This window comes from Xyrauchen texanus, chromosome 8 (genome assembly GCF_025860055.1).
Source record: "Xyrauchen texanus isolate HMW12.3.18 chromosome 8, RBS_HiC_50CHRs, whole genome shotgun sequence".
Classification (NCBI taxonomy): Eukaryota; Metazoa; Chordata; class Actinopteri; order Cypriniformes; family Catostomidae; genus Xyrauchen; species Xyrauchen texanus.
The window spans coordinates 25,299,436-25,320,539 of record NC_068283.1 but is presented as its reverse complement, the minus strand read 5'-3'; the positions used below and the strand labels follow the sequence as shown (position 1 = coordinate 25,320,539).

Sequence of the window (21,104 nt, the reverse complement as noted above, 5' to 3'; positions counted from 1 at the left end):
GCGTGAACAACTAAGAGGAAATTGGGTACAATCAGCACGTGTCCTATGTTTCAGTGGTGTAATAAGCAATGCCATGAGAATTCGACATGCAGAGCGTTTGCACATAAGCATCATTCGCGTTGCAGTTTCTGCTGCGAAGGACAATAGGCATCGAGATATATAAGAGGGCAAAAGAGGGAAGGGGAGGAAGAAACCGGATTTTTTGTGGTGGCGGTGGTTGGTGTAATACCCCCCACCTCTCTGTATCCTCCATCTCCCCCTCCTCCCTCCATTCCTTTTCCCCTCTGTGCTGGTCCTATTCTTGAGGACTTGCTTGTGAAACGGGAGAGATAAACAGATATTGAGCGTACAGGAAAGGACACGGGGAGAGATATCGTGTTAGAATTTAGGAAATACCTCCCTCCCCTTCCCCCTGTCTATCTCTCCATCTTCATCCCTTGTCTCTTCTTTAATGGATAGAAATTATCCTGGCACAGGATTCGGTGATTTGGGCGCTGGAACGGGATGGAGTTACGAGAGATCGGCGAAGGCAAGGTAAGGCGCCAGTGCAAGTATACTTCCATCTCCTGGATGAAGAAATATGCTAGGTTGGCTGTAACAATGCCCATGCCGACGGACGCAAAGCAATGCATGTTCCACTCTCACTCCCAGTGCTATGTGCATTGAGCTACGTTGATTATATTGTCGGAGGCTCCACGTACAGCCATCAGTATTGTCATTTCTGAGGGAGGAGGGGGTGTCTTGAAAATGCAAAGAATGCGATTGAGAGTTAATGCGTGATACGGAAGGTAGACTGAGACAGAAAAAAGGGGGAGTGGGGCGAAAAGAGGGGGGATGGGATGATGTTGCTAGCTTGCTAGCGTATTATCAAAAATTAAAAATCAAACCGTTTACCTTGGAGGTACACTGAACCGGACACTGCATGCCATGCTTTTGTAAATGCTAATTAGGCGTAGTGAGCAATGCGTGGCGCAAAATACACGTTGACAAAGCGTTATTTTGCAGGCAACCAATTAGAAGCAATCACATATTTGGGATGAAAGTGGTTGCTAGCTACTGTACGCAGCTTATAACTAGCAAAACGCAATTTGTCTGCAAAATGGAATGGGATTTATTCGGAAAATATTGCGCGGCGGTACCTTTTGTTGTGGAGGGTGCTTTAACATAATGTCAGATATCAAAATGCATTGATGAAGTTCCATAAAGTCAACATGTATTGTTCAATTACACATAAAGTCCAGTGAACGCTGTAAGAACAACAACGGCTGGCCGCTAACTCTTACTTTGAAAAACTCAGAGCATTTATTCGTAAATGCGTAACAATGTCCAAAATCGCATATTTTTTAATTATGCCAAACTTGGCATAAACTATTGCTGATTGCTATTTTCTAGTTGAAATATTACCATTTCTGGTGATTACACTGTTGTCCTGCGTCGAGTCGTTTTAGCAGTCACGTACCAAAATTGTGTGTAATGCTCCTTAGTGAAACTACAGATGTGACCGAGCCGTGCAGAGTGTAAACATAAACCTAGACGCACTGCAAACGTATTTTCAACCACAAAAGCCGTACAACCAGAAGGACTAATTGAAAATCGACCATACTTTACCCAAATGCTACAACCGTTTTTAAGGCTTTCTACCTTTAAAGAATTGCTGCATTTTACGATTAGAATGTGAAATTGTCTACTGCTTCCGGAATATTTGATTATTAAAATGTCTTACACTCACAGTTTTAGGTACGTTCAAGCGCACCCGTGTGTTCCACTATTTTCGCGGCCTACTTACAGTTCAGAGGCGCCCGGCTACGTACATTATCAGTCGCCGTGACAACCAAATCAATCTTAGCAGCTTACAGAGCGCGCGTGCAATCATTCTTGGTGGCTGGCATTGCACGTAGGAAGTCTTCCGTTCAATAGGGAGCATACCTTAATCTGTTGTTGTCTAGGCAACAATTTTTGGGATAATCTTGATATATTTTATGGTACAGTGGGATGCATATCATAAGAAGTCTACTATTCATTGCCTTTGCAAACCTACTTCCATTTGAAAGATTAATTCATCACTTTAGGTTGCATCTCATCTTGTGGGAGAGGGTTTCTTAATTCAGACCTGGTGCCTTTTCGTCTTCTGTGCAATAATGCTTCAAGTGTTCTCTGCTTTTGTGCATTGTAACAAATGTTAAATTTGGAGTGGATCCATTTTTTCTTGCATTACAGGACCACACTAGGGCCATTCTTTCTTGAAACATCACCCCTTGATTTAAGGATCTCTCTCGTATCTGTGCGAGATGGTATGTAGTAGGAATTCCATCCAAGCACATCTGTTTTTAATATCAGGGATGTTAAGCATTTGTATTTCGATGTAGGGTGTCTGAGATGAGGTAGCATTTCCCTAATATCCTGTCATGTGAGACTACATCAAAGGATGCTGGAAGTCTGTCCTGTCTTATCCATGAACGATAAGAGGAACTGCTGGCTTAACAGTTGAATTCTTGAATATTGTGTTTCTGATTCAAGAGCATCTCTGTAGACTCATAGGGAAATTGATAGAATCCTGGATCTTAATGAGGAGTGCAGGCTTATGATGAGGGACAAGCTTCAGTGCTGATGCTTCTGCAGAGCCTGAAAGCATCCTCTGGATTGAATGAAATGAAATGCTTTTGTATTGAATCTTCTCACTGCTAGTTTTCTAACATTTGCTACCACTTAAATATTATGATAGCAAGACTGCTGTTTTCGGGCATTGGAAGCATAACCCATTACTCGATGAAACTCGAGGAAGGGTTTCATTTACATAATAACATGAAAGTAAGTGAAACTTAGATCTGTGTAGCATACCACATTCCACAACATTGTTTCTAATAAGAAGAAAGATTGTTGCATGTGTTAAAATGAAATGTTAATAAACCTATTGCAGTCAGGACTTGTAGACATTGCAGCAACGGGATGAGCCCAACACAGGGGTATTACTCTACAATGCCAAGGTTCACCAGTCACTCTGTCCTTCTTAAGGCACCTTATACATCCACCACACACTAACACCTCTGCACGGTTCAAATGGAGATTAATGGATATGATTAAGTTCCCCATCAGGTCGTAAACATTTAGCATCTGTTGGCATGGACTGTGTTGGCATAGAGATGTACATTGAATTAAAAAGAGCTTCTTAAGCCTTCCTTTAATATCTCTTCTCATTACTTTAGGTACTTCTACTCTCTTTACTTTAGGTTACTTACATTACATTAAAATCTTTACTCCTCACAATGTGGTATTTTGTCCACTTTGGCATAAACATATGGTTTAGGTAAAAAATATCAGTTAAAAAAACAAAAAATGATATATATGTGTATATATATATATATATACTAAGTGTATATACATTTCCGTTCTCTCTCTGTTACTTGTCAAATTAACAAGATAAATTAATGGACTAAAGGTTTAAGCTAAACATGATGAGAAAAGTGAGGAGAGATTGAGAATAAGACATGAGTCGAAGAAAAAATAGCTTTTAGAATGTACATGTAAGATGTCCTTCAATATCCCTTATATGCCACTTGTGAAGTTCATCATCAGCCAGATTGTCTCTGGACTGCCTCTTTGGGATTAAGAGCCAGTTGTGGTCTAATTCTTTTCAAACCTCACATCAATCTTCATTTGACTTTGATTACGTCAATCCCTTTGGCTCGCCTAGAAGTGAAACTGCTTCTTTGGTTCAAAAGAGTTGTTATTGAATGCATTTGGATGATCACATTTGATAAGAGATTACTGATGTTATGATTGCATTAATTATTTAAGTGAAGACATTCAGTTGCAGTAGAAACAACTTAATGTCAGTAGGCTTATATTATGCTTATTAAAAATAATAATAATATCCAGCTTAAATAAAATAATCAGATGCAATTTCCCGATTTTATCTCAAGTTCTTTAATGCTATTTTGCATGGCACCATGTTTCAGACTAATACTTTTTTAAACAATGACTCAGCTTATTTGCTTTGCTTGCCTTTTGTATGTAAGCTGGAACAATATCACATAACATATCCAGCAATGTATCAAAACACCATGAGGGTACATTTGTCATATCACACACAGAGTATGTATTATGCCAGAGGTGCAGCCAGTGAGGCAGTTGGCAGCAAGGAAGTGCACTCTCACTCATGCATTTAATTGTTTAACCTAGTTCTTTATCCAGTTAATTACACAAGTCCTCTGCCTCCATGATGAGAGTGTTTTTAAAAGAGATGGACATACTTCCAGATGTAAATTGGCTTTGTCACATGTATTAAGGTCTTTTGGCAGACACATTATCACAGTGATAAGTGATATATTGAGTCCAGGCGTCTATTTAATGGAGAATGACAATTCAGATCCACTCTTATATTCTTTCTGTTTTTATGGAGAGGATGTACACATGCCATAGAGGGAGTTATTGTTTAGAGAGTATTTAGGTAAATTATTATATGCTACATTAGTGTATGGGTTTGAATTAAGTGTTTCTTTGATAGGTTTTAAAATAGATTTTCTTGTCCACTCCACTGCTTCTGTTGAATGATACCACCCCCTCACCACGCGCTTACTCAATATGTGGTGTCTGTTGCTTCCCACTCTAGTCTTGGAGTGAGAGTGATCTAGACTAACTGATCAGTACTCACACTAAGAGCCTGTTGTTGGGGAGGGGATTACAAAGGCAATTCAGTCAGTGGAGAGCTTTTATCAATGAACGCTCTGTATCTTACCTCACCAACATCCTAACCGCCATTGTCAACTTAACTGGCCACTCTCATGAAAAGGAACAACAGAGGCAGTCTGCAAAGACTGCAAAAGACAGTTGATTGGTTGGCAACAGGTGGGGTGGCCAATCAGAAAACTGTATCTTTGCACATCAAGGAGCATAGTGGTAAATATGACAAGTTTAAAAACAATTGTAATATCGAAGAACATTGTCTTGTTTTGTTAGCCATGGGTTAAATATTTATTAATAAGGCATCACTTTTGCCAATGTGGTGTCCAAAATTCTGAGACTACATAATTTTTTTTTTCACTCAAATTGATATTCTGATAAACTAATTTGAATTAAAATAAAATGGGAATAAAAGATTAAAGTAGAAAAGAAGGCAAAATAGAAGCACTTTCAATGATCTCAAACTGTTGGACCCCACGTTATATTTTTAATAAAGAGAATGCTAATGTACATTTGATGCTAATGTATTAGATATGTTTATACAGTATGTAGGCCTGTATGTTTTCACTATTATAGGGATATGATAATATGAATAATTGAATCCTGGCAAAATCAGATCTTCAACGCTATTTAGAAGAGGGAGGATGTGGAAGTGAATAGGCTGTTTAAAGAGCTAATCGTTGTGTGTGGCTGTGGTGTGAGAGGGATAATGCCAACTGATCAACTTGTAATCTATACTGGGATTTAGTATGAGTCTTGAGCCCAACAGACCTTTTTACTGTCCTGAAAGGGTGTGCAGTGATGTCAATGATTGCATGCTACCTAAAAGCCTATTGTTATTTTGGTTAGTCTTGCAAAATTAGGTGTAAATAAAGAATAAACAAGTAGTTTAAGCAAGACATGAAAGTCATCGTTGTATTGTGCATACACTTGGCTAATCAGAAAATGAAGTGATAAGCAAATAGTTAATTTTTAAAGGAGAAAATCATTATCTTATTGATTAATAATAAGCAGAAATACCTCAAATTTTATCTATTTAACAAAGATATTGATTATAGTGTCTTTTAAATTAACAATATAATTGCCTTTTAACAAAAATGTCATTGTGTGTAGCTTAAACTTAAAAAGAAAAAAAATTATAAGAAATTTACAACAATCTGAAAAACTTATACAATGTTTTCATTTTTGTTTTAAAGGTTCTGATCGATTTATTTTCTTTTGTGTAGTACTGAAAAAAATAAAATAATTTGTGGTAGGAGGCTGAGGTAGTGTGTACGCTTACTACCGGTAATACTGTATTATTGCAAACCAATAAACCGTAACAGTATATTGCTTTGAATTATGTTATGAAAGGGGAACATTTATTTTTTTATTATATTATGAAAGGGGAAAATTTGTTTTTATTAATTATTATTCCAAATAAGCATTTATTTACATCTACATTTATTTTACATATGTTATGCAATTGTGAAGAGCGAAAAACGCATCACTCCAAATTAGGCTTTAATGTCCAGCTGAAATTAGAATCTTCTACTAAAATGAGCCATTATACAAATTTTAAGTCTTTTTTGATGCGTGTATGATGCTCTGGACAAATTAAGGAAAAAGGTCATTTCAGAACCCCTAATATCATATAAAACATAAAGCTACATGCTAACAATCACTCTATTTATCTGTCTGTATCATTCCCTCTGTCAATATCATCTCTTTGAAATTTTAATTTTTTTTCAGTTTGGTTTATGGGAGTTCCAGATCCTCTCATCCAGACACAGAGCTACTCCACCGCCAAACTTATGCTACACCACACCCCCTGCAGGGATATGCAACAAATCACCATCCTGGGAGTTCTGGACAGGGTGGGGCATGGGGTGCAGGAAGGAGCTTGGGTAAGATCTACAAAATGACATCTGTGTGAAGCTTGATTGATCTGTATCAAGCATGATTGATTAATATAATAAACCCCATTTACACCGGGTATTAAGATGCATCTCGGCTGATTCGAATAAATGTGGTCTGGCAAGACACTTGGCTGTTTTCACCTGGATGCTCAAATGCGTCTCCTATGACCACTTATGTTTAGATTTCAAAGGGGAGTTTCTCTGATTTTATGCTGACGTACATCAATCACTATATCAGTGTGTGACTGCTTAATAATAAATTGCAAAAAAGTCAGAAAAGACAAAGAAAGCACGAACCCGGTGCACTGTTTCACCCAGATGCAGCTGAAATTTAATTTAACCACAAACGCTTGCAAAATTTCAAGCTAAGTTCTCCATTATTTTAATGGAATACCTTTTTTATTAGAGCTTCAGATGTGTGTGATTGTCATGTGTCACTGCATGCATGTTGATTTCAGACACATTGAAGATGTTCAGTGAAGAGTTTGTGCATGTATATGTATGCGCCTTTTCAGGTATTCCTATTTGATGGTTATTTTCTTTTAAAGCCAGACATAACAGGTAACGTTTAAAACTATTTATTTTAGCGCAGTGCTTGATTAACAGGTATGGGGTGGTGCTTTGTTGCTTTCTGGAAGGCATCAGGGCAGATTAGCGTTTACACCTCAAATGCGATGTGGTCACATGTCTTTTAACTACATCCATAACGGGTGCATAAAGTTTTTTAATTGGATCACAAAAACCACATGTGGATTTTGTGATCCAGTCCAATTAAAAAAAACTTTATGCACCCCGTTTACACTTGCATTGGATCACCCAAAACGCATATTAATACCAGATGTTTAGGAGGTCATGGTGACATTGATAGTCATTGCATGAAAAATATAAACAGATGCCTTCTGTACTGTTCTATAGTCAATTCTGTACCATAATGAAGAGATGTGTTGAAAAACAAAAGCGGACCATTAAGCAGGTGTTATATTTTGTCATTGTAAAAGTTATAATCTCTCTTAGGGCTCTCAGGATTGTTTGATACTGGGCTACATGCCAGCCCCTCAGGACCAGATGCTTCAGTTATGAATTTGATCTCTGCTTTGGAATCTCGAAGTGCTCAGCCTCCTCCTTCTGCCTCTTCCCTTCTCTCCCAGTTTCGCACCCCCACCTGGCAAAGCGGTAAGTATTGATAGTTATTGAATACAAAACAATCTAATATTGAATTTTGAAATATAGCATGAAACAAAGACAGTCATTTGTAAGAAACATATTATCAACTGCTGAATCATTTCCTTTTTTCATTTTCTTTCCTTCTCTGTTTCTTTAGCAATGCATACTGCAGCCCCTGCAGAGCTATTCATTTCTGGGGCACTACCTGGCTCTGGCTCATTTCCCTCTTCCTCTGCTCTGTCAGCATATCAGCACCCTGCATCCTTCTCAGGGCGCTCCTTCCCTGGGGTGACCCCTTCATTATCTCTGCAAGACACGCCTACATTCAGTCCTACTTCCAACGGTCTCCTGTCACCACATGATCCTTTGCTGCACATTAAGACGCCCTCCCAGTCAAGTCTTGGCTTTGACCGTCTTTTGTCTTCACAAAGCGGGGCTGCTTCATATAGAGGGTCACAAGAGCCCACTAGTGCTCCCCCGCCACAGGCACCTGCATCCTCCTCAACACGCCATTTACCACCCCATCAATTTAATCTACTCTCTTCACAGCTTCAGGACCAGTCCTCCCAGCTCTACAATTCTTCTGTGTTTTCTTGTGCATCTGCGCCACCACAACCTCCACAGTCCCAGGAAAGGGCCATCCCCAGGCAAGACAGTGTGATCAAGCACTACCAGCGGCCTTCTCCTGCGCAGTCTCAACTTTCCTCTTCCACACCTCATCCTCTACAGCACTATCTTAGTTGTAGTGCATCAGGATACCAGCAGATACCCCATCATCGGCATGGGGGAGTAAACTGTAGCCCACTGGGTGAACAGAGTCCATCATCTGACCCCAAACCCTCTCCCCGATCAGAACAAGTTTACCGTCCTATCATCCAGGCCCCGTACACCTCCTCCTCAGCTGGCTCAGGTGGTGGGATTGGAAAAACAGGAAAGAGTTCCAGTTCAAGTAGTGGCTACTCTTCCTCTGGCTCTTCCTCATCTCGAACTCCTCACACTCCTCCTTCAGCTTCCTCCACCTCTTCTTCCTCCTCCTCTGCCTCCAATCATAATGTCTCATCCAGTACCTCCTCAGCACCCTCAAGGCAGCAGGCACCATCTCAGTCCGCACCACAAACCCAACCCCCTCCACCTCCCACAGTGTCATCCACCGCTACACAACAGCAGCCTCCAAAACCTTGCTTGTCCTCATATGGCTCTCCTGTTGCTTCCGTCAAATCAACTGCTGGCCTTCCTGGTCAAACCCCTCCACAGCAACAGTCATATTCACCAAGCCAGCTACCACCCTCCCACCTACCACAGCCGTATGGTGGATTCAGTTCTCCACAGGCCCAGGATCTTGGTTCTAGCCTTGGAGGGTCTGGAAAAGCGTATGGAAGTCTTGGAGGAACGGGGCGTTCATTTTCAGCTGAGGTAGTCTATGGCTCTGATTCAGGATATGGTTCTTTGCCACCATCTCTTGGAGGGGCAGGAAGTCCTTCAATGGGCTATAGTGGAACAGGACATTCACCTGCCCTAATGGTGTCTGGAGGTGGTACGGGCACAACAAGCAGTACCACTGGCTCAGGAGCTGGTAGTTCAGGAAGTGTAGGTGGTGGTGGTAGTAGTGTAGCAAGTGGTGGTACAGGATCATACCACCTTCCAGATTCCAGCCCTTCATCCTCAAGTAATTCTGGAATCATCCGCCCAGGTCTGCACTCCCCTGCACCATCTCGCCCTGCACAGTCACCTGGAGGAAATGGGAGTAACAAGTACCTGTCCTCAGTTCTTTCCCCGGCATTTCTGGCTTCTCCACAGGGATACTCAGACTCAAGGGTACCAGCTCAGCAGACGCAGTCTTATCATACAACACCACCAAAATCCAAGTCTGATTCTAAAATGCTTGGGGTAGAGAGATCCCAAGAGGAAGATGAAGAAGATGAAGATGACTTTTTGATCCAGCACTTATTGCATTCACAGAGTCCTGCACCCAACCCCTCCCAGCATCATTCTCAACAAGTTCAGCAGGTAGCCTCACAACAGCAGCAGTCCCAGTCCATACCCCAAAGTAGAGATGGAGGAAAGAGTCTTTCTGCTTATGAGCTCAACAAAGCATCTGAGGAACGCTACCATTTACAGAGTGTCATTCGGACTAATAATACCACCAACAGTGTGGCTGCAGTTGCTGCTGGCTCTTGTGGTCCAGGAACAGGTTTAGAGAACCAGTTAGAGATGTCTCTGAAAAAGCAGCAACAGACTAAGTCTGAAAGAGTGCTCTCTGGAACCAGTGCAAATGGTGGTCGAGGTGCTGTTGACTCATTGCCACACTCTCACTCACATGCTCAACACCCTAACCAGCATGATTCTCTTGGTTCAGTGGTCCATTATGGCAGAGGAGACCCTTACACTCATCAGACCCATCAACATCACCCTCCACTCCCATCACAATCACAGCACTCTCAACATTCACAGCACCCTCACCCCCACTCAATGTCTCACTCCCACATGGATCTTAAGAAAGCTCAGGATCCTTCAGAATTACCCTACCTGCGGAAGACACCAGACTTGCAACAGCGACAGAACCCGTCCTCCCTTGGCCTAATGGATTCCCCACCTGACCAGCCTAAGCAATCCTCCCAGACTCACATTCTCCAATCTGTCCTTTCTCATACCACTCAAAACAAAAGGGACAACCATCAGGCTCCTTCGCAGCAACAACACCCAATGAGTCAGCAGGCAATGATTGGACCAACTGGTGAATTAGGCACTGGTGGCTCTGGAGGTGTAGACACTCAGCCACAGACCTCTCAGCTTCAACTCCAGCTCCAGTCCCAAACCATGGAGGCCCACTATGGACGTGAGGCTCATCGAAACCAAAGCCAGTCTAGTCAAAATTCAGTTTCACCACTAGAATTGTTAGAGAGATCCCTCTCCAGGACAAATAGCCGGGAAGGGACAGGGTCATCTGAAAGAGTAGGTGCAGGAGATGGGAGCACCAATGATCATCAAAGACAACAGCAACAACATAGGATGCCCTCACACCATCAGGCCCACCATCCACAACATCCAGCAGCAGAGCTTCATGATTTCTTATCTGAGCCTGATATGACCATGTCAGCCCCCTCTCATTTGCACCATATCACCTCACACCATCCACCCCCTCATGCCCACCATCAGCCCCAGCCCCAGCCACATCCCCACCACCAACACCCTCACCAGCACTCTCACCACATGCAACCAACTTCTGGACCTCCACAGCCCCAAACCCAGCCCAGGGAACAAGAACCCCAGCTCTCCCAGCCACAACTGGATCAACTCAAAGAGCATCAGTTTGACACAGGCAGTCCTGTAGGAAAAACAACTCAGAACCAGGGGCAGAGCCAAGAGCAGCAACAGCGGTTTGTGCCACTGACCTCTATCTGTTTTCCAGATTCTCTTCTCCAAGATGAAGATCGATCATTTTTCCCAGGGATGGAGGATATGTTCTGCTCTGAAGACTACAAGGCTAGCTGTGCTGGGGGAGGTGGAAGTGCTGGACAAGGAGGCCAGGATGGTGTGCCAGAGGCACGTGGAACAGTACAAGTTGGAATGGATGCAGTTAAAACTACAGGTGGTGGAGGAGGTGCATATGACATTATGGGTCACCATGGTGATCAAGGTTATGGGCAGTATTGTCACAGCTTGTCTGAATCTGGCAATGGTACTATGCACTTAGATATGGACCCCATGAAATCCCATGAACTCCCATCCACTGTAAACGCAGAACAGCTGGGCTTAATCCAGTCTCAGGGCCCAGGGCTTGGAATGGGAGGTACGGGGCATGTTGTGGACGGAACTGGGAACAAAATGATGGGCTCTGTAGGTGTAGGTAGTGGTCCTGGCACAGGGGGACTTACCTCACCCATCTTTTGCTCCTCTAGGCCTAAAAAACTTTTAAAGACAAGTTCATTTCACCTCCTAAAACAGCGAAAAGGTCCTAATGCCCAGCCACAGGCTAAGAAGAACTATGCCCAAGAATATGAGTTTGAGGATGATGAAGATAAAGCAGATGTCCCAGCCGACATCCGCTTAAACAGCAGGCGTCTCCCAGATATGCTTCCTGATCTTGTGTCCAGCTGCAGAGAGTCTGGAGGTGGTTCAGGAGTTGGCAGTTTAAGCCCATTGATGGGTGATATAGATTTCTGCCACTCCTCAGGTTACCCATCGCTTGGACCTCCCCAACAGCTTCTCACACAAGATGGCCCAAAGAAAAGAGGGAGGAAACCCACCAAACCAAAACGTGATGGTCCACCAAGACCCAGGGGTAGACCACGTATTCGACCTTTTCCCGAGCCTTCATATGGCAGGAACATGATGGGGCCTTGTGGAGAGAGTAGAAGGGGTCGTGGTCGAGGAAGAGGGCGTGGAAGGAAGGATGATCACGTGATGGAGATGCACAGAGACATGAACAAGGGGCAAAACTACCATCAACAAGCACCTCACCTCCATCATCAACCACAGTTACAACAGCACATGCACCACCATTTACAACAACAACAGCAGCAGCAGCAGCAGCACCAATCACAACATATGCACCAACAACAGCACATGCATGTACAACACCTACATCAACAGCAGCAACAGCATCAACATCATCAACAGCAAAATCATCATCAACAACAATTTACACAACATCAGTCTCAGCAACAATATCAAGAGCCAATCAAGGTAAATGAATGGTTGCGATTAGCATCAATTGAAAGAATGATATTGTGGGAATAATGAATCAGTGAAAGTGTAGCTTATGTACAGTATATATTCATTAGAGTAATGACATTTTTATGTGAATACTTAAATCCTACCATCTTCCTCCCAGATTAAGCTCCCTATTCCTTCCATGCCCTCATCTGACTCCCTCCTGAGAACAGACTCGCTGTCTAGTACAGATCCAGTTCTTTCTGATGGTTCAGTAGGATCTGCACCATCTCTTGGTTTGAGCCCAGGGTCCAATACTGGTATTGACCTAAACAGAAATGATATGAACATTTGTCAGGAAAAGATGAAGCAGAAACCCCAAGAGGTGAGGTTACTGCTCATATACATTATCTGCTCATAAAATGTGTTGTGAATGTTGAAATTTAGGAGAAAACATTTAAATAACACCAAATTAATCCAGTGCTTTACACAATGTAGAGCAAAGATCAATGCTATGCTTCTGCAATTTAGAAAATATGTTATGTTGCTCTAATAGCATCGTAACTTTAGACAGGTCTATTGTGCATTCAACTTTTTTAATTTGATATTAGCGAAAGCTTTAAAAAAAATCTATCAATCTAAACCACCTTTGTGATAAATTTAATACATGTCAAACCATTTACTAGTTCATATTCTTCAAATGACCAACAGATTAAGAACAAAGTGAAGTGGAGGAGGAGCATTTGGAGGAGGTCAGATACTTTATGGAGAACCTGCCAGGCCTGAGTGATGGCAGCTGTAATAGATTAATTTGACCAACGTTTTTTTTTTTAAATGTTCTTTAAGGTATTTTAAGGGATTTGTGGATGGCTTTATCAAGTTATTTTTAGTCATAATGATTTTTGTTAACTGCACAGCATAGTTAGACATTATTACTGAGAATTAGACTTAGCCGAGGGGATGGGTGTGAAGCAGCATGTGAAATCAATTATGATTTATGCAAATGCATAAGGAATGTCACTTACTGAGCTGTGACCAATACCACTATGATTCGATGATAAGCAATCTGAGATGGATATTTCCAAACCCAGAAATAATTAACTATAGCAAATGACTATTTCACGACTAAACATGTAAAAGTGATGAATGATTTGTCCTTAATGGGAAAAGTTAAATCCTGCAGTAACATTATAAAATGTTTGCAGACCAAACCCATATTCCCAAGTTCAATAACTCATCAGTATTTTTAAACCTTAATCAAATGATGCCATCTTCCAAATGTTTAAATTGCACATATGAGATGTCCTCTGTTGCCTAAGCAACAGGTAGCCTCTGGAAAGAAGTTTGGAAGAACCCATCTAAAATGTTAGGTGTAAATATGTGCATGTTCTACACATTTATGTGCAATATGTTTGTTTTACTTCTCTACAGATGTCTTGGGAGGGTGACATGGATGAGCAAATGACTCCAGAGGCTTGGGCCACCATGCAGAAACTCTCTAGCTCAGTAAGATTATTATTAATTCTTATCCCAATCTCCTGGGATAATTATCCTACAAAACAAGAAACCATGCCATATTTTGCCCAATGGCCAAGTGACTAAACTATAAATTAAATAAATTTGGATTCACCCAACACTTTTTTTATTTTACTTAGGCAGGATTATTCTCAGTGTACGCACGTTGCCACTAGAGGGAGCAGATCACATAGACTATGATGATTGGCAGGCCACCATGATGACAGTGTTCCTAAAAAAATGCAATAAAAGAAAGGAAGAGAGCTGTTGCCAGGGTGGCTGTTGCTAAGGTTACTCATTCATAGTAACCGTCATCAACCACCCTGCTGTTCAGTAAGGTGTATTACCTCCCCCTAAACACACCTATTGTAAGAGAGTGGGACTACACTGTGAATGTATATCATGAATATGTGAATAGAAATAAAAGTAAGTTTCATTTAATGTAATTAATTTCTAAGATGTTAGCTCTTGTACACTGTATTATTTTATATTCTGTATTTTCCTAATCGTTCTTTATCTTGTCCTCCCAATCCCATTTATTTTACTAATCTGTGCTTTTGCTTTAAATATCCTTGCTATTTGTGTTTTATTTTCCTCTTTCTTTACATACTGCCTTCTAACAAACTCCCTTTTTTTTTCTCGACATCTGTTGCTCTCAGACGGAGGATAAATCTTCAGAGCTGAAGTCTGGTTTCATATCTTCCTTTCTTGATTTCTTGAAAACGGGGAAGAAGCAGCCAAGCCCTGAAGCTCCACCTGGGCCAATCCCTGTGGATGGATGCTCCTCCACAGATTCCTCAGTAAAGGGAGGCATTCACCCATTATCCCCACAACCTCATCCTCCATGCCCACCACCCCCCTTTGGAGAGAATGAGGGTGAAGGAAGCCTGGGTCTCAGTAACTGCCCATCCCCCTGTAAAAGACTTGATGAGGAGCTCAAGAGAAACTTGGAGACCCTGCCATCTTTCTCCTCAGATGAGGAAGACTCTGTCAGTAAGAACCAGGACCTGCAGAAGAGCATATCATCAGCCATTTCTGCCCTCTATGACACACCCCACAGCCTCACTGTCGTTCCACCTCCTCCCACACCATCACCACCCACTCCACTAGCAGAAACTCTTAACACACCCCCCTCACCCCCACAACCCGAGTCTGTCTTACACATACACACTGAACTTGAGACAGAGACACATGCATCACAGGAGCTAGATTCACACTCACGGCCCTACCCACATGAGGAGACACATGTTACTGATGAGGGTGAGAACGGGGAACAACCTGAGCAGGAACTGCATAAAGAAATGCAGCAGAAGGAAGAGAGTGATATTGAACTGGAAGAAGAGGAGTTAGAAAAGGAGAGCACAAGTGAAAAAGAGGAAGTAGATCAAACAGGGACAGAGGAGAGAATAGAGGATGAGGAGGAAGAGCCTGAATTTGAAATGCTGAATGCTCCCAAGGTTGATGGTGAGTATATTATTATATCTACAGTCAAATATTAAAATCAATTAGTAAAATATTAAAATCAAATATGAAATATGAATGCTTCACAATGTAATTTTCTTTCTCAACTTTTAGAATCTTCATCTGAGCCTCCCTCTGTCCCAGCACCCCCCTCTCCTCCATCCTTTTCTCCTTCTCCCCCAACCTCCTCCTGCCCATCCCCTCTGCCTCCTCCTCCTCTCTCTATCCCCTCCCCTCTTCCATCTCAAGAAGAGGATGAGAATCTACAGCAGCAGCAGCAACAACAGCCGTTACTGCATAATTCCCTCCCCCCCAGTCCTTCTCCACCTGCTCTCCCCTCTCCCTCCCCGCCTCCTCCCACACTCCCTCCCTCCACCACACCTCCACCATCCTCCTCTCCTCCACCCGAAGAGCAGCCCCAGCCCTCCCCAGACTCACCCCCCACCCCTGAAGATGCCCCCACCCCTCAGATCACTTCACTGCACCTGGCTAAGAAGCAGCCCAATGCAGCCATCGCAGGAGAGAGTGACGATGAAGACAGTGAGAGTGGGGGAGGGTATATTCAGAGAAAGGGATGAATTTGTGGTGCGCACTGAAGATATTGGTACTCTTAAGGTAAACTGTACAACACAATTCCAACTGCGCTTTATCTATAACTTGTTTTGTAATATTGTGTGTGTTGAATTATTATTTAGAAATGGTGTTTAGTTATGCCTAAGCTCCATTCTCTCGGCTCTTCTCAGCTGGCTCTGCAGACAGGGCGAGAGCCTCCTCCAATCTGGAGGGTCCAGAAAGCTCTGCTGCAGAAGTTTGCTCCTGAAATCAAAGATGGACAAAGGCAGTTTTGTGCTACTAGTAATGTGAGTGTCTTTTAAAGTCAATGATAACAAATGACTGCATTTACATGTACAAGAATATTTCAGTATTAATCATAAATTGGTGCATAATTGGCTGGCATATGCCTATATTAATTGGAATTTTGGGTAATCACCTTATTCGGAGTATCCACCATGTTGGAATATTCATTTACATTTGCACTAATCCAAAAATATATATGAATGAGAATTAATGAGTTTATTAAATTGCTGTGCTGAATTACTAAAAATGGAGCATATTAAGTGGCAAGAGCAGTATATAGCAATATCTCCAGTATATCCAAGAAAAAAATACCTTAGTTTATTCTGAATATGCTTTGAATGCAGGGCTATTTCTATTGCTGTGGAGCATGTAAACCACTTTTTCAGATTTAAGGCTTAAAAGTGAAGTATGCAATTTCTGTGTTACTAGTGGCACCAAACGGAATTACAAAAATAAAGTATGTTTTCAAACAACCTTTGCCAATAGGATAGTTCTTGGTAACTAGTAAGTGTAACAATACATATTCCGAGTATCTTACAAATTTATCTGAAGCTCAACTGTAGCTTACCAGTTGAGAAGCAACACAGCAAGAATCAAAACTAAAATATTCCCTCAAAGTCCTCCATCTTGTAATTGTTCCCTGGTTTTACTCCCTTCTCTGTCTCTTTGTCGTTTATCAATTCTTCTAATTTTGGTGAAGCTAAGTTTCGTTTTCTCTGTAACATGTCTGCCATGGACATTCATATTCTCCCAGTTGAACAGTGTACTACAAGTAGCCATGCTCCAAACTCATGCTACATGTTTAGCTAGAAAGGGATGGGTGGAGCTGAGCAGGCTGCTCAAACTATAAACATCAATGTTTTGATAGTGTTTGGGAGACTCAGTGTTTATACTTTTGGGGGAGGTAAGCCCACGAATGGGATTAATTATAGTTGTCATTGAACAATAAACTGGGATATTACAACATATTTTGACATCAAAAAATTTATACACTTCACCTTTTACTTAAATGTGGACCTATCGGAAAATGATGTGCATGTACTTCATCACAGCCACCATAAACTCACACTCTCTGTCCTCTCTTAATCTCTGGCAGTATCTGGGTTACTTTGGAGATGCAAAGATGCGTTATCAGCGCTTGTATGTAAAGTTTTTGGAGAATGTGAATAAAAAGGATTATGTCAGAGTATGCTCGCGGAAACCCTGGCATCGTCCCAGTCTCACACTGAGGTAATTTCACCCTAAATGACCTTCTGGATCTGCTGTGGTCCTGTGATGTATAGCAGTTAATACAGTAGTTAATTTTGTATCATTGTGGATATGAATGATAAGATGAATGTTTTTCTTCCCACTAGGCGCCAGTCTCTTCTTAAGCCTCCACCTGTACGTTCCTTGACTCCACCTCGCATGGAACGAGAGGAAAGAGAGAAGCAACGGGAGAAAGACCAACGGGAACAAAGAGAAAGAGAAAAAGAGAAAGAGCGAGAAAGAGAGAGGGAGCAGATGGAGAAAGCTAGGAGAGAAAAGGAGAATGAGGAGAGGGAGAGAGAGCTTGAAAAGCAAAAAGAGAGGGAGAAAGAAAGGGAGAAACAAAAAGAAAAAGAGAGGGAAAAGGAGAGACAAAAAGAAATGCAGAGAGAGAAAGAAAGAGACAAACAAAGAGAGAGGTATAGGGAAAAGGAAAAACAAAAGGAGATGGAGCGGGAGAGGCAAAGAGAAAGGGAGAAAGAGAAGGAACGGGAAAAACAAAGAGAAAAGGAGAGAGAGAAGGAAAAGAAGCTCCAAGAGAGACAAGCTCAAGAGAAGCTGGAGAGGAGAACTGCAGTTGTAGAGCGAGGGAGGGTCAAAGATGAGAAGAAGGTAGGAGAGAAGAGAGTTGAACAGACAAGGAGTAGAAATGTGAAAGTAAAGGCAGAGCCTCCACCCAAAAAGAGGAAGTGGCTGAAAGAAATGCCTTCCTCCTCTGATTCAGACTCCTCTGCTGACCCACCCAGTGAGGATGAAGGTTTGTTTGTGTTTATGAATATTTGTGTATAAGTGCAATAACCTGTGTATCCATTTGTGTGATGTCACAGAAACAAAATGTATGATGTTCTTGCATCTGAACCAAGTAGTTCTCTGTGTGCCATCCACAGTGTCCATACGTGGTGGGATAAACAGTCGGGCCATGAGAGAGATGTTCCGTAGTTATATAGAGATGCTGGTCAGCACTGCTCTGGACCCCGACATGATCCAAGCTCTGGAGGACACCAACGGTGAGAGGATATTATTTGATTTTGGATGAGGTGAATGAGTGGAGGATTGGAGTAGAGCGATTTACCCTTGAGCATTGTTAGTTTGTGAGTCACACTTAAGTTGTTTGTAGGTCAAAATTTACCGAAACATGCAAAAAATATGCGTCTATAATGATGTTGATCTTCAAGTCCAGTGAGGTAGGTTTAGGGATAGAGCTGGAAGATAGAAAAGGTCAGTAGTCTGATATGAAATCAATGGAAATCTATGAGTTGTCCTCACTAATGTGTGTGGGAATGTGTTTTCTGCATTGTTTAATAGTCTCACCCTTCATTTATGTGTGATTGTGTCCTGCATTGCATCTGGGTTGTTGATTTTTATTTTATAAATAAAAACAATTGCTGTGTTGTAGTCTCTCCCATTCATTTCCTAAGTCATGTAAATTTTGACCCAAACAATACAAGTGTCGTTTTTCTTTTTCTGACCACTTAGTCTATCAGATCCTTTGTGTGTGTGTGTGTTTAGATAGCATGTGGAGGGCAAGTCACCATGTCTTGTATCACTCAGATAAAGGATACACATTTTGTTAAAGAACCAATTAAAATGAGTTAAAAATGTCCTGAACAATACATGAGGGTTAAGAGAGAGAAAGATTAGTCTGATAGAGTGAGGGAGTTTGAGAGTGTAAGGAGGCGATGAGGTAAGAGTGGAGGAATGATGGCAAGGAAAAGATGAAGAGAAAATCGGAGAGGGTTAGATATAGTGAGTTATGAAGGCTTTTAAATAAACTGAGTTCCATTAAATAAAGGTTTCACTATATTTATTGCATGTTTATGTGGCTAGGCAATTGTTAGGCACATTGTTTTTTTTCATAACAATTATAATGAACCATTTTTTGTCCTGACCTATTATTTTGAATATACCTATTAAAGCACCAAAATGAATGCCTGGACAATTAAACAAACTAAATAGCAATGGATTACCACTGACTTCTCCCATTTTGTCCTCAGATGAGCTTTATCTCCCACCTATGCGGAAGATTGACAGTATCCTCAACGAACAGAAACGAAGACTGTTGAGGAGGGTCAACATGAGTGTTCAGCACCAGGTGACATTGCCTCTCACTGATACTTAAATGCTGTAGTCTTGTGACTTGCGTCATAAAGTCTGGTTCACATTACAGATTATTCTAGCCAAGATCCAGCCACTTGGGAAGAGACCATTTGACTGACATAAATAAGTACTGATTATTCACAGACAAAACTCAGAAAACAAAGTGGAATATCTGCTTGTGGATATCTAGTTTATTTGCTATTAAGTGCCTCAAATAAAACTAATGCCTTTAACCTTGCAAACCTTGGCAGATTGTGATTAGTGCTTCCTCAAACGCGTTCATTTTATTAACACTGTGCCTCCTTAACACAACTTTGTTAATTAATGAGAGAGGTGGAATAAAATGGTGTTTGAAAGTAAAAAAAAAAAAAACAATGTGACCTCACTATTGGAAGTTGAGTAGCACAAACCAATCAGATTGGAGCTGGGGACAGATGGTCAGGGTGTCAGTCTGTGGGTGGTCCGTGGCCATGACATCTGAGGCTGGGAATATATTACGTGAGCATAGGTCTTTGAAAACTCCAGTCCTCTTGAAACCTTTTTGTTTACTGGAACACATCATGCTGTCTCTCTTCTCACCTCTCTCTAATGTAGGAGGCACTGCACATGTTCCCTCAGATGACAGCTGACCCCCTAGACTCTGGAGCCGTTAAAGTGCACCTGGGCGGTGAGAATTACAATCGCAAAACCCTCAACAGAGTCAAAAGGAGCCTTACCAAACAGCAGGTATGTTTCTCAATTAGCCAGTCTTTCTTGATTAGCTGTTAAGGTTTTCAATTAGGGGCAGATATTTTGGTTATATCTCTGTGTGGGGTCTTTGCTTGTAACACCTCATCTCTATCTGCTTGGCAGGACCTGAAGCTATCAACAGAGACCTGCAGAATATACAGTCTTTATCACTCCCTCCACCACTACAAATATCATACCTTCCTGCACTGTAAAAATGAGGTAGGCAGAAATAAAGGATATATGTATATTTCACGTAGATCGTTTGAGAAAAACATGACTGTATTAGCTCATGTTTTTGTAAAATCTTTCTATGCTTTCCCCCCTCAGACGGACAGTATAGAACAGGCAGCAGAAGATCCAGGTCAGGAGGAGGTGGTACAGCAGTGCATGGCCAACCAGGGATGGCTAGAGACTCTATTCAACTCCTTCTTTGAACTGCTGACGCTCAGCACCAAGGCTTAAGATTCAGTTGTCAGAGTTCCAAGTGCATCCCATTTGGAGAGTAGAGAGCTCTGTACTAAACTGGTGCACACCTCCAGGTCACAGGAAAATTAGATTTTTCTTTGCAGAATGTGTACGGAGCCAGTGGCAGGTTAACAGCTTTTTAACATAAAGATGTGTTTGTAAAACTATTCATTTCTCCCTCTTTCATTATGTGTTAGCTTCCTGCCATGGAAGTCACAGGGAGACAGTAGGGGAGTGGGAATGGGAATGGTAATGTGTAAAGACAATTGTCTGCACAGAGACAAATGTTAGTGCCAAAGTGAACAGGGATGAAAACCAAGGTCAGTGTTTTGGCGG

At 41.7% G+C, this 21,104-nt stretch overlaps 1 pseudogene; it reads left to right on the top strand.

Moving 5' to 3' along the window:
• Window positions 1-300: 300 nt before the first annotated feature.
• Window positions 301-20,992, top strand: LOC127648009 (proline-rich protein 12-like; annotated as a pseudogene).
• The last annotated feature ends 112 nt before the right edge of the window (window positions 20,993-21,104 follow it).